This window comes from Callithrix jacchus, chromosome 4, assembly GCF_049354715.1.
Source record: "Callithrix jacchus isolate 240 chromosome 4, calJac240_pri, whole genome shotgun sequence".
Lineage (NCBI taxonomy): Eukaryota > Metazoa > Chordata > Mammalia > Primates > Cebidae > Callithrix > Callithrix jacchus.
Genome location: NC_133505.1, coordinates 112,504,397 through 112,517,983, shown reverse-complemented (window position 1 = coordinate 112,517,983; position 13,587 = coordinate 112,504,397). Strand labels below are relative to the sequence as shown.

Genomic DNA, 13,587 nt, shown 5'->3' with positions numbered 1-13,587 from the left:
GAATGGCCAGCCATTTGTTACTAACAACAACCCATTATTTTCCACATATAAAATTTATTATATAAAATTCTAATATTCATCTTAGTGTGATCTGTGAATGGAATGTAAAAATCATGGCTGGCATGGTGGACATGCCTGTAATCCCAGCATGCTGGGATGCGAAGGCAGGAGGACTGCCTGAGGCCAGGAGTTGGAGACTTTGCCCTAACCAATTCTCAAGCTGGGCAACACAGCGAGACCTCCATCTCTACAAAAAATTTTTAAAAGGTAGCCAGGTATGGTGGTGCACACCTGTGCACCAGCTACACACAAGGCCAAGGTGGGAGGATTGCTTGAGCCCAGGAATTGGAAGCTTCAGTCAGCTATGACTGTGCTACTGCACTCCAGCCTGAATGGCAGAGCAAGACCTCGTCTCTTAAAAGAAAAAAGATCATTATTTTACTTTACTGATCAAATAAATGTTTTCATTTATTCTCTTACTTCAACAACATTTTTATTTTATTTTTTTTCATTTATTTATTTATTTTTGAGAGGGAGTCTGGCTCTGTCCCCCAGGCTGGAGTGCAGTGGCGCAATCTCGGCTCACTGCAACCTGTCTCCTGGTTCAAGCAATTCTCATGCCTCAGCCTTGCAAGTAGCTGCGACTACAGGTGCAGGCAACCAAGCCTGGCTAATTTTTGTATTTTTAGTAGAGACGGGGTTTCACCATATTTTGGCCAGGCTGGTTTCGAACTCCTGACTTTAGGTGATCCATCCACCTTGGCCTCCCAAAGTGGTAGGATTACAGGCGTGAGCCACCACACCTGGCCAGCATCATTTTATTTCATTAATTTTACCCATACTAAATTTTTTTTAAAAGGGGAGAAGAGGAGGAGGAGGAAGAAAAGACATTGCAATAAACCAGTAAAGCTATAAAGCACATTTTTCCCTTTCCATCTATTGTAGTAAAATATTTGTGGAACTACAGTGGAAGGAACATTAGCTAAAATTCTGAAGATACCATCCTGACTCTCATTAAAAAACCGTGTGCCTCAATTGTTTAATCTGTGAAATGGAGACAATCAAACCTAACTACCTCCGGAAATTATCTGGGAAGCCCATGTGTGCTTCCTCAGTGAAATACATAGTGTCTGTGTGAGACAGCAACCTGGTAGCAGCAGCTGAGAAAGAAATATGGGCAAGTGTGTCTAGGTACAAGGATCCCCACAGGCACTGGGTGGTGCAAGATGGAGGTGACTGGGGAAGAGTGCAGAGGGATGAGCCCTGCGCAGTGGCAGTGATGGGATCCACAGGACCCCACACTTCTACTTTGCCACTTTGCACAGGGAAATGGATGGAATGCCCTGTACCAGCTTCAGAACAGAATTTTGGAGCTGTTTCAGAAATATATTGAGAAGTTGGAGAGGAATAGCTAGAAAGAAGATTAGGATGGACGAAAGGTAGGGGAAAGTGAATCCTGCCCTCTGTCTGCTCACCTCTGGGAAGACTACAGGAAGAGGGAAAAGAATGTTCAGGACTTCCAGAAAAGAAGTGGTGAGAGCTGTGCGAGGGATGAGCAAGGGTTGACAGGGCTCCCTTAAACCTGAGGCCTCTCACTCCTCACCACGTTATCACATGTGGCTTCAAGAGAGCCACTCAACAGCCTGGTTAGGAAAGAGGGAGGTTGGTATCATCCCCATTTTTTTGAAAAATACCCTGAAGCACAAAGAGTTTAGGTGATTTGCTCAAAGGCACCTAATCTGTAACTGAGAAATCTAAAATTAAAACCCAAGTCCTCTCGTTTCTATACTAGTACATTTTTGTTTTTATCATTTCTTTTCTGCCTCCAAAGGTCATTGGTAAATGATGGAAGTTTTGTTCTTGAATTATAAGTAAATCATACTTACTTATACCTGTGGTAGGATACATTAAGAGTATTCATATTTCTAAGAGCATGAAATATAATATGAATATCTGATCACAAAGAGACATTTAAAAATAGATTAAAGATAGATAAAATTTATTTAAATCTTGGACAGACTGCAAATGAAAAACATTATTTAAAAAAGAAAGGAAAAAACCATTAGGACTTCTGAGTAACACAGTGAGTCCTGGAATAAGCCTTAATATTCTTTCAGAGATTATGTCAGTGATAACCTGGTAATCACAGAAAACATTTACATTTTTACATTACATTTTTTGGATTAAAAAGACCTGTGAAGTATTAACAGCCCCTGGTAAGTCTGATGACTGCTTTGGCATTTGTTTTTAAAAGTTACGACTCAGATTTAGAGCTGAAGTGAAATAGAACGAAGCTTACTTCTTGCTGCATGCTTTGTGTCTCCTTTATGGATGAAAAGGGTTATTGTTCATATAAGGGAGCATGCCAAAAACATGGTATCCATTCAGCTTGCAAAATCCTGAGAGGACTTTCTGCAAGGGAGCAACATATGGATGAAGAAGAACTATCCAAGTGGAAATAGAGGACTATATATATGGATATGCAAACTGCCCAGAAACCAAGAGGAAAAGCAGAAGAGAATTAGTAATGAAAGCCCAGGATGAAAAGGGAAATGAAACAGTCGAACTAATATTGTCCACATAAAACAAGAGAACTGAAAACATTTGGCAGGAAAGGTATCCTCCTTGTGTTTTAAGTGCAGGTGTTCAACATGGTGCTTGCAAGAATTGATTGCTCCTTTTTTCTCTGTTCCAGAAACAATTTGCTTATATCTCTGTAAGTGTAATCTATGCCATTTTTCACTAACACCAGCTCAGATCTGATCTAATTTCGCTCCCTTATCCAATTCTGAACTGTCTTTTATCCTTTTGCAGTACAAAGCCCCAAACCTAAAATACAAAGAGCATACCACTTGGATTCAGATGTCAGCCAGGTTTTCGGCAGAGAACCAACGGCACACACAAAGAGATAATTGAGAAGTGTTTAAATTACTGACTAGTTACAAGATGTGGACAGGTAAGGGAAAACCAGTAAGGAATGGTAAGCAGACCAGGGCTCCAATGGCAGGAAGCCACTACTACCCCTAAGCATAAAGGCAAGGGGAGGGAGTGAGTACTGGAACTGGCAAGATCTGAGCTACAAAAGAGGTTGACCCATCAGAAGCTGTGGCCCTCTGCAAAGTAACAAAACCACTACCTAACTCCAGACTGACCTCCCACTCCTGCTGTCTCCTCCAAAGCTTCCCATTGGCAGAACCTAACTATTATAGACGCCAGAGGACAAAGAGCTAGGTCCATGCAGTCCTAAAATACAGCCTCTGAGCACAGAGGAGGGTGGAGAGTGGGTCTGGAAGAACAGAATATCCAGAGACTGAGGTTCAAGATGTGGATAAAGGTTTCACACGAGGAGACTGAGTAAGGAAATTATTTCACGTTTTAATGAAGTAGTGAGAGGCTTATGATACAAAGTTAAATGAAAAATAAAACATACAAAAGCTGTCCAAATTACTCCCTCTATAATTTCATCTTTACTGCTAAGTTACATAGAAATGTGTACCAAAAAGGAACATAACATTAATAGTGTTATTCACAGTGAGATTGTAAATTATTATAACTACAGCAGTCCTCTCTTATGCATGGTTTCAGTCAATCACAGTCAATCGTGGTCCAAAAATGTTACTAACAACAAGATATTTTGATCGAAAAGGAGAAATACCATATTCATGTAATTTTTATTACCATATATTGTTATAATTGTTCTATCTTATTTTATACTGTTGTTAATCTCTTACTGTACCTAATCATAAATTTAGCTTTATCATAGGTATGTATATGTAGGAAAAAGCATAGTATATAGAGATATAGTATATATCAGCAGTTTCAGAAATCCACAGGGGGTCTTGGTAGTATGCACACCCCCACGGGTGAAGGGGAACTACTCAATATGGTGAAGCCATAGGCAAATGTATCAAAAAACAAAATTGGAGTCTCAATCATAAAAGAACAGTCACTTGAGATGTTCACTGATCTGACCACTTCCACAGAACTGGACGGACATTTAAAAAGTGATGCTAACCAATTAAGCCTCTTTCAGGAAGATACAGTGGTACTTTTGGGCCTGGCATCCAACTCATGAGACAAATACAAGAATAAATGGGGCATATTTCCCTTTTACCTTCCACAGTTCACATCATATTTTTTCTCCCACCTCCACTCCAACCCCCACCAATGCTCTTATTTATTTATTTATTTATTTAGAGATGGGGCCTCACTCTGTCTCCCAGGCCAGAGGGCAGTGGCTTAATCACTGCTCACTGTAGCTTCGAACTTCTGGGCTCAGGCAATCCTCCTGCCTCAGCCTTTAGAGTAATTGGGACTACAGGCAGATGCCACCACACCTGGCTAATTTAAAATTTTTTTTTTATAGAGACAGTCTCAAATTTTGCCCTTAAAGATTCCTACTGCCTCAGCCTCCCAAGGTGTTGAGATTACAGGCAGAGGCACCACTCCTGGCCACAATGCTTGTTAAACAAAGTATATACAGAAGTCTGTATCATTAGCTTTAGAAACTTTAGTCATTGAAAAGGTTATGCCTCCCCTACCTCAACATGTCATTCAAAATAAAAACAATTCTAAACCCTACAACAAAATTATCTGAAAATAACACAGAACTTTCAGGCATATTTTAGATTTTTTTCTCTCTCTCATTCCTGCTTTGCTGATGTTGTAAGTACATGTTCAATTTAACAAGTAGGTAATCTAGCACTGAGTACGTATCTCAGTAAAGTACTTAGTGCCAGAATGTACATGTGTGTATATATGGATGAATGTGTCTACATATCTATACATACAAACATATATATCTATATATATATATATTTAGATTATAAATAGAACCATCTGTTTAGAGAATTTACATACACTAACATCATCAAGTGTTTTCTGGAATCTCCTTAGTAGTAACAATGTTGAGAGCTCTCAAGAATTATAAATTCTTCATCTTCTGTGATGATTAAGTTCCTTTATCTCTCAGCCTGTCTTGAGCATATTTGTCTGTTTTTAGCAAGACAATGTCTTGTTCTGTTCCCTAGGCTGGAGTGCAGTGGCACAATCATAGCTCACTGCAGCCTTGAACTCTTGGCCTGAAGCAACCCTCCCACCTTGGCCTCCCAAGTAGCTGGGACTACAGGTGCGTACCACCCTGCCCAGTTAATTTTTGTATTTTATTGTAGAGACACAATATTCCTATGTTGCTCAGACTGGTCTTAAACTCCTTGCTTCAAGCAATCCTCCCTCCTTTGCCTCCCCCTGTGCTGGGATTACAGGTGTGAGCCACCGTGCCAGGCTGTCTTATGCATATTTGAATATTTTCTCTTCTTTAGTATAGTGTAGCAACTTTTTATTATTTTAATGGTGAATATTACAGCTTCTCTAAAAGATAGGGGAGTGAGATTCAATTTGCCAACCATAGAACTTGAACTGGTTTGCAAGCCCACACTCCAGGGCCTCACACACAGCAGGTGTCTACAACTGTTTGTTTAATAAGTGAATTATACTAGTGCAATTTCACTATCACAATTACTTACCTTCCTGAGAATGACAAACACAGGCACTGAAAACCATACATCAAGACCACTTTGGAGAGAAGAAGTAACATCTGCTCAGTTACAGTCACACATAAAAGAAACAAACCTTCTGCTTCAATTACCATCATCACTGGATAATTGTTTGTTTTTAAAATTGGAGTAAGTCTATAATAAAAGAGTGTGGTTGAAGATAAAGTTGCAAATTTCCAGTTGTACTTTGGGAAATGAACAGTATTAATGACTACAATAGTTTATAGTCATTAATATTGTTCATTGCTTTAAGTTAACAATATATAATCTAAATAACAGAGCATAGAAATTCCAAGGCTGGTAAAATGGAAAAAGAAAGTCACTCTTTTCTATGATCTATTGACATAGAAGTTAGTTCTGTGTATATAATAATATTCATAGACACTAATGAAAGTGCATAAACATAATTTTAAAACTCTCTCACATACATAAAAATAAAACTTAGTTTTGAGAGAAATTGGCACTAAAGACAACTTTACTATTTCTTATAAAGACAAAGATTGTTTACAAGGTTTTCATAATCTTTTACATCATACTCTCCATATCTACATCTTTCACACCAACAGTATCACCTACAAATTTGGCTTGGGTCACCAGCATTTTCTTTCCTCTTTTGGGACTGTGACTAACCTTTACGCAGAGTGAAAAATCCCAACATTTGCACCTTAGATTCCTTTACGTACTCAGTGAATCATCCCAGTAGCAGGTACTAAGACTTAGTGGCTAGACTGGAAATCAGGTGCAACAGGTTTAGTTAACACTTCAGGAACTGAGTCACAGATTCTCCTTAGAATCATTTCAAGTCAGAGGTTCCCAGGAAAACAAGAATGCCCCATTAATTTTGTAAGGCATATGAATTCTTTGTTCCCAGATACTCTTCTGTACGATGGGACCAGGTAGGGTTCATGTAATCAAAAGGAGGAAATGCTTCCCTGCTCAAGGAGATAGCTCTGAGAGTGAATGTGTGCCTACATTTCTACGGGAAGCCTTATTCATTAGCTCCTTACCTCCCCTGTACACACACACACCCTCTACTAACTACTCATTCAATGAGCTTTAGTTTTTTCATGGTTTGGTGAAAATATTTTGAGGTTTAGAGTCAGAAAGAAGTATTTCAAATATTGCTCTGTCACGTATTAGCTAAAATACTTCGTTCAGAGTCTTCTCAGTTATAAACATGAAGGTAGAAATACCTATTTGGCGCAGCTACTATGAAGATTAAATGAGATACACTGATACGAAGGCAACTGTCACATAATAAGTATTCAGGAATTATTCATGTCCCTTGTCCTATTTATACTTGACAAAAGTTCCTAATGTTTATTTAATTTATAGGAGAGATTAAGAATTATCTGGCCAAAAAGAATCTTTTTCTTCATTCCCACATGCCACACCCATTTTTCTCAGTAAACATCCCCAAACCCAACTGTGGTTATTAGGTTGGTGCAAAAGTAACTGCAGTTTTTGCCATTAAAATTAATGACAAAAGGCCAGGTGTGGTGGCTCACGCCTGTAATCCCAGCACTTTGGGAGGCTGAGGCAGGCAGATCACCTGATGTCAGGAGTTTGAGAGTAGCCTGGCCAACAGGGCCAAATTCCATTTCTACTAAAAATACAAAAATTAGCTGGGAGTGGTGGCATATGCCTGTAATTCCAGGTACTCAGGAGGCTGAGGTGGGAGGATCACCTGAGTCCAAGGAGTCAAGGCTGCAGTGCCTGAGCAACTGGAGTGAGACCTTACCTAAACATAAAAAAGTAATGACAAAAACAAAGTAAGTAATGACAAAAACTGTAATTATGTTTCACTTATACTTTTGCTCTTCGTTGATCAGTTATGAAGTGGCATTAAGATACAAATTGGTGCTCCTCTTTAATTTCTGCTGGCTTTGTAAATCAGTGGAATTGTAGCCAATATCTGCTTATACACATATAAATGGAATAGTAGCCAATATATGCTCATATACAGAAAGGCAACCAGAAATCCTGCAGTAAGTGAGAAAGCTGATGCATAAATTCTGGAGGCATGTCTCTGTAGAAAGAAGCTACATGATGATGGAGACATCTCCTCCCTACATCTTCAAGAGTTATCAGCTGTTGTGACTGGTTGTTTCCTTATGGGCATGCAAAAAAAGCTTTTAATAAAAGTGAAACAACAGGAAAGGGTACAATTAATTGCCAGCAATGCACCTACCTAACAAGACTTCTAGGTCAAAGTACGCGAACCCTTTTATAGGCAAGATTATGACAATCACAACATGCAAATTAGCAAAGGTCAAAACTTTTGAGCAAATGCCAGACATTCAGTCCTACTTTGCTTTTATCCTGAAAGAAACCCAAAATCTAGTTTAGACTAGCTTGTTTAAATGTGTTTACTGATACAGAGGAATACAAGTTCTCTTGTTTCAAACCCTAAGTATGTTCCCAATGAAAGACTCCTGGTTGATAACTGGGTCCACTGCAGACAAAATTGTTTTGGATAGCCAATACAAGAGAGTAGTTTTGTAATCTCACCCTTGCAGTAACTACATTTTCTTGTTTTGCTGGTAATAACAACCATTTAGTTCATGGGAGCCAAACAGTGGGGAAGGAAGCCAACAGTGGGGATGGAAGCAAGGCAGTAGAGCCAAGAGTGGCTGGCAAGGCCTGGGTGAGCTTCCCCTGCCCAGGCTTGAAAAGCTCCAGTTCTTAGGTTTGTAATGACACACATGGTAAAAGAGACACCAAATTTCAGTATGAATGTCAACAGTTGCTTCAACTATCATATCTTTTCCTAATAGCAGATGCAAAAACAGTCAAGCTGTGCTTTCATGAGATATTTATGAATCCATCAGTATTATGAAAATATTTAAATAACAAATTATGAATAAATTACATTATGTGTCACAGTGCCAGCACTACTTCAAGCCTTCTAAAGGGAGTTCTTGCATAGGTACAATATCATACTGATAGGCTCTATCATTTTGCAATAAAATATGGCTTGTGCAAGCTTTAAATTTTTAAAAAATCATGAATTGGATTATTTTCATTTGTGTTGGCTTTTTTTTTTTAAGTAGTAGGTGAGGTACTAATTATAGTAGAAACCCAGAAATTATCCAGTATGTCAGTAACTAGACTATAGGTACCAGATGAATGACTAGTAACTCAGTCTATGGATCAGATCGTCTCATCGTTGTTGATTTCTGAAACTAAGGGAAGATTTCCAGGAGAATAGTCATCAGGAAGTTAGATGAGTCAGTTGGGCTCCTGTCAAAGGTGGGTACAGGCCAGGAGTAGAGGTATAGTATGTAATGCAAGAGAACCCAAAAGAACAGCTAAGAAAAAATCAGATAATCTGAGTTTTAGTTCTGCTTCCTCCATCTGCATTACCTTCTATGAACTTCAGTTTCCTTATCCTCAAAATGAGGATATGGGCTTACCTCACAGAACCCTTATGAGCCTCAAGTTGGATAAAGTATCAGCAATGGTTTACAATCCTTGAAGTATAAGGTCGACATAAGGTGGAACCTGTATTCACTGCCAGGGAATCCTCAAGAATAGGTCAGGAGGTAAAACCAATGGATTCACGCAGCAGGGCTTCTAGAGGCCTAAAGTCAGAGCAGCCAGGAGCAGCTTTCTGCAGCAACTGGTAAAGCAGCTACTTGAGAAATTCTGCCATCCCTACTTAGCATGGGTAGCAACTAGAAGCCCCCCCATCTACCACTTCTCTCTGACCTTGCATTCTACTGCCTGTGCCAGGGTAGAAGGGGTATGAACTAGGTCCACCTCTTGGTAATGCTTTTTTCTGACACAGTTTGGGCAGAAACCCCAGACTCTGAACCTAGACATGATACTTTCATTTATAACACACACTTTTGAATTTCTGTTTTAAAATCTTTTTTCTTCTTAGGTTTTAATGAACTTACATTTCTATTAGTTATTTTCTCTCCACTCCTTAACACAGAAATTGTCTAGAACCAAAACTTAATTTGATTTCCTGTATGTATTTTAATTTCTATTTATGAGATCTAGAGACTAAATGAACTCATATAAGAATATAAAGAAAGCAGCATTAACCACAGTGATTAACTTGCAGTGATTAACCACAAGTACTCAAGACCACCAGTTGGGGAATCCCAGCCTCACTCTTAAGAGCTCTGTGACTTTGACCAAATAATCATACCCCCCTGTGCATGATTTTTCCTCTATATGGGACTAATAATAATACCTATCTCTGAGAAAAGTTATGAATTAACTGTAGTGGGTTAATATTTGTAAAGCTCTTGAACAGTGTCTGATATACAGTGCATATTAAATAAACTGCATCTCTCAATCAAATCTTGATGGAAAACAATGTTTTCACGGACATGGTCTGAAGTTATTATAAAGCACACGCTTTCTCTATTTTCTTATATGCAGCACATATTATTTTGACCCTTGATCCTAATCATAAGATTAAAAAAACTAATCCAACTAGAGAATCCAAAGGCTATCGTGAGCTTATGCTACTACTTATAAATTAATTTGAAAAAAATTAACATGCACACTGCACATGGTGATTTTATGTAACCGTTGGCCTATCTCTTATTTGAGCTGTCAATACTACCTTTGGAATAACCCTAACTTCTAATGACTGAGACTCAAGGTTGCTAGCGTGAAATGGCACAAACAATAATAAATACAACCCAGCAGCCAATTTTCTTCCCCACAGTATCTTTTGCCAAGCCTAACACCAACTTACTTTTACTCATTTAATTGCCACTTATGGGAAGGTAACAAACAAAAGGCGCTTGTTAATTGTGTTTCTTTTTGTTTGTGTTAGCTACAGGTGCAACCTTTACTTGTCTATAATGTGCTGATGAGAGGGATGGGGACACTGCAAATGGATTCTGATTCTATGCCTCATTTGTATTTCCTTGGGCCTCCTGGGACTTTGTCAAAATGTGTGCTTTCATGAGATATTTATGAATCCATCAATATTCTGAACATATTTCAATGGCAAATCATGAATAAAATATATTAGGTGTCACAGTACTAGCATTACTTCAAGCTCTGTCAAGGGAGTTCTTGCATAGATAACAATATATTGATAGGTTGTCATTTTATTGTTATAAATATGGTTCCTTCAAGCTTAAAAAAACCTTTGGAAAACATTAAGTTATATATATTTTTTATTTTTTTAAGTAGTAGGTGAGTTACTAATTATGGCAGAAACTCTTAAGCTATTTCGTATCTCAGTAACCACACTATAGTGTATAATGTACACTGGCTGAATAATTGGCAACTCAATCTAGGGATCACACAGTCTCTGTTCTGAGAGGTCATTGCTTCTCTTCCACTGAACAAGCCAATCCAGAGGATGCACAGTGCTGTAAAGGCAGCACTAAGCAAGAGCTCACTCCCTGAGGGGAAGACTTCTCATACATTTCAATCTGTACAGGTATGTTGATGAGGCATTTGGGTTAGCCCAATACAGCTCTGTTTTAAGGGAAATGTAAATGAGCTAATGAGACTCATAAGCAATCGCCGGCTGCTCTTGCCAAACTCCTCACAAGCATTAGACAGACAGACATCTTTTACCTTGAAAACTCACTTTGGGACAACATTTTCAAGGTAGACAAAAGGGCACACCATTCAAGCTTCAAACGATCTTCTCACGTTGACCAGAAATTGATTGAATAAATAAATCACTTTTCTTCTGCACGGACATTCCTGAAACACAACTGATCCCTTAGCTGAACTCAAACTTTAAGACAGGAATGTGTGCGTGTGTGTGTGTGTGTGTATGAGAGTGTGTGTGTGTGTGTGTGTGTGTGTGTGTGTGTCCTTTTTAAGAGATGGGATCTCAATACATTGATCAGGTTGCTCTCAAACTCCTGGCCTCAAGTGATGCTCCCATCTCAGCCTCCCAAAGTGCTGGGATTACAGGTGCGAGCGACCATGCCTGGCCCAGATATGTTCTTTTAATGTTCACAGTAAGATGTGTATTTTGAATGACTATTAGGAATTGCAAACTATTTCACTACAATACAGTGTATATATTTACTACATTGTCTTAATTGTGGACAAATACTAAAGCAGCAACTCACTGTCTCAGCTTACAAAAAAAGATTTACTCATTTATTATGATTATTTTAGAGACAAGCCTCACTCTGTCACCCAGGCTAGAGTGCAGTAGCATGATCATAACTTACTGCAACCTCCAACTCCTGGGCTCAATGATCCTCCTACTTCAGCCTCCCCAGTAGCTGGGACCACAGGGGTATGCCACCATACCTGGCTATTATGTTTGTTTGTTTGTATAAGCAGTGTTTGACTTCATTGCCCAGGCTGTTTTGAACTCCTATGCTCAAGCAATCCTCCCGTCTCAACATCCCAAAGTGCTGGGATTACAGGCATGAGCCACCATGCCTAACTTACAAATAAGATTTATAATCAAAAGCTATGCATTCTGACAAAACTATTATTGAAAAAGGCAGAAAATATGTACTTGAAATTTCTTTTTTAAAAAAGCTAAAGAAAAAAGAAGTAAACTCAAGTTTCAAAGGTCTTACTAAAGGTCCCCAAAAGGGTTGATGTCACTGCCACTTGATTATGGAGAGTAGATTATGACTGACAGTGTGGAAATAAAGGGTGGATAAAGTAATACAATGACAGAAATAAGTGGCAAATGATTATCCTATGCTAAACATAGACTCCGAAACCACATTGGGAAAACCTCCTGTAATGTCAAGTATAAAGTTTAGCCTTTGTTTCCTCAGTGAGATGTATTAAGACTTTTAAGGCACTGAGTGCATGAGACCCTCCCTTTTAGAGGCCAACACGAACATGGAAATATTCAAAGGTACTTCAAAGCTTGACAGACCTGGTTACACCTTCTGGGCTTCCAAAGTTTTTGGCTCCATTTACAAAGTAACAATGTGTGCATTAATGCTACAACCATTACTACGAAGACAACAATAATTAACAACTATTGCTGCCACTATCACCCCTGCTACTGACCACCACCTTTCATCTATCTAGCACTTGCTTGAGCCAAGCCCTGTGCTGGGTGCTTTACATAGATAACATCCAACCCTTTTAGAGCTCTGTAAGAGAAGTGTAATTGCTCCATTTAACAGATGAAGAAACAGACTTGAAAAGGTTAAAAATGTATCTCAATGGAAGAGACAGATTTGAAACGAACTCTGCCCAACAGTAAAGCCTACTGTCCTTTGACTGCGGCATGCTTTCAGAGGTACTATTCTCTGAGCTTCTGTTATCTGCCAGGCACTAGGCTAGTCATTTTTTCAAAACATATTTATCAGCCAGGCACAGTGGCTCGTGCCTGTAATCCCAGCACTTTGGGAGGCCAAGGTGGGTGGATCACGAGGTCAGGAGATCGAGACAATCCTGGCTAACACAGTAAAAACCCATCTCTACTAAAAATACAAAAATTAGCTGGGCGTGCTGGTGGGTGCCTATAATATAGTTCCAGCTACTCCGGAGGCTGAGGCAAGAGAATCACTCGAACCTGAGAAGCAGAGGTTGCAGTGAGCTGAGGATCGCGCCACTGCACTCCAGCCTAGGCGACAGAGCTAGACTCCATCCCAAAAGCAACACCAACAACACAACAACAATAATATATACATTTGTAATTCTCAAAAACCATGTTAAGAGGTAGGTCACAGCTCATAAAACGGAAGTTAGCAGGGTAAAATAACTTCCCAAGAAGCTCACAGCTAGTTAAGTGGCAGACTTACTTTCAAATTCCTGGTTTATCACTGGTGAAATAAACCTAAAAATTAAAACTCTTTTCTTTAGTATAAGGAAAATAAGAGGGAAGACTCTGTACTAACCAGTTTAAATCTAACATTGCATAAAACAAAAATAGAATTATCTGCCCATGTTCTTCATGTTAGAAAATAATTAAACCTGTTTAGAGTTCTAAGCACCAAAACAGCCACAAAAGATTGGAAACTAGAATAAATTTTAACTTATGAAGACTAACACTCTTCAGTTCCAGAATGCTTTCAAATAACATTTTAAATGATTGTTCTTTTTCTGAAAAAAAAAG

General features: G+C 38.9%; 1 protein-coding gene across 1 annotated transcript in view; it reads right to left on the bottom strand.

The window, feature by feature from the left end:
* CRYBG1 (crystallin beta-gamma domain containing 1) overlaps positions 1 to 13,587 on the bottom strand; it is a 229,099-nt gene that overhangs the window by 210,934 nt on the left and 4,578 nt on the right. The window lies entirely within an intron of this gene.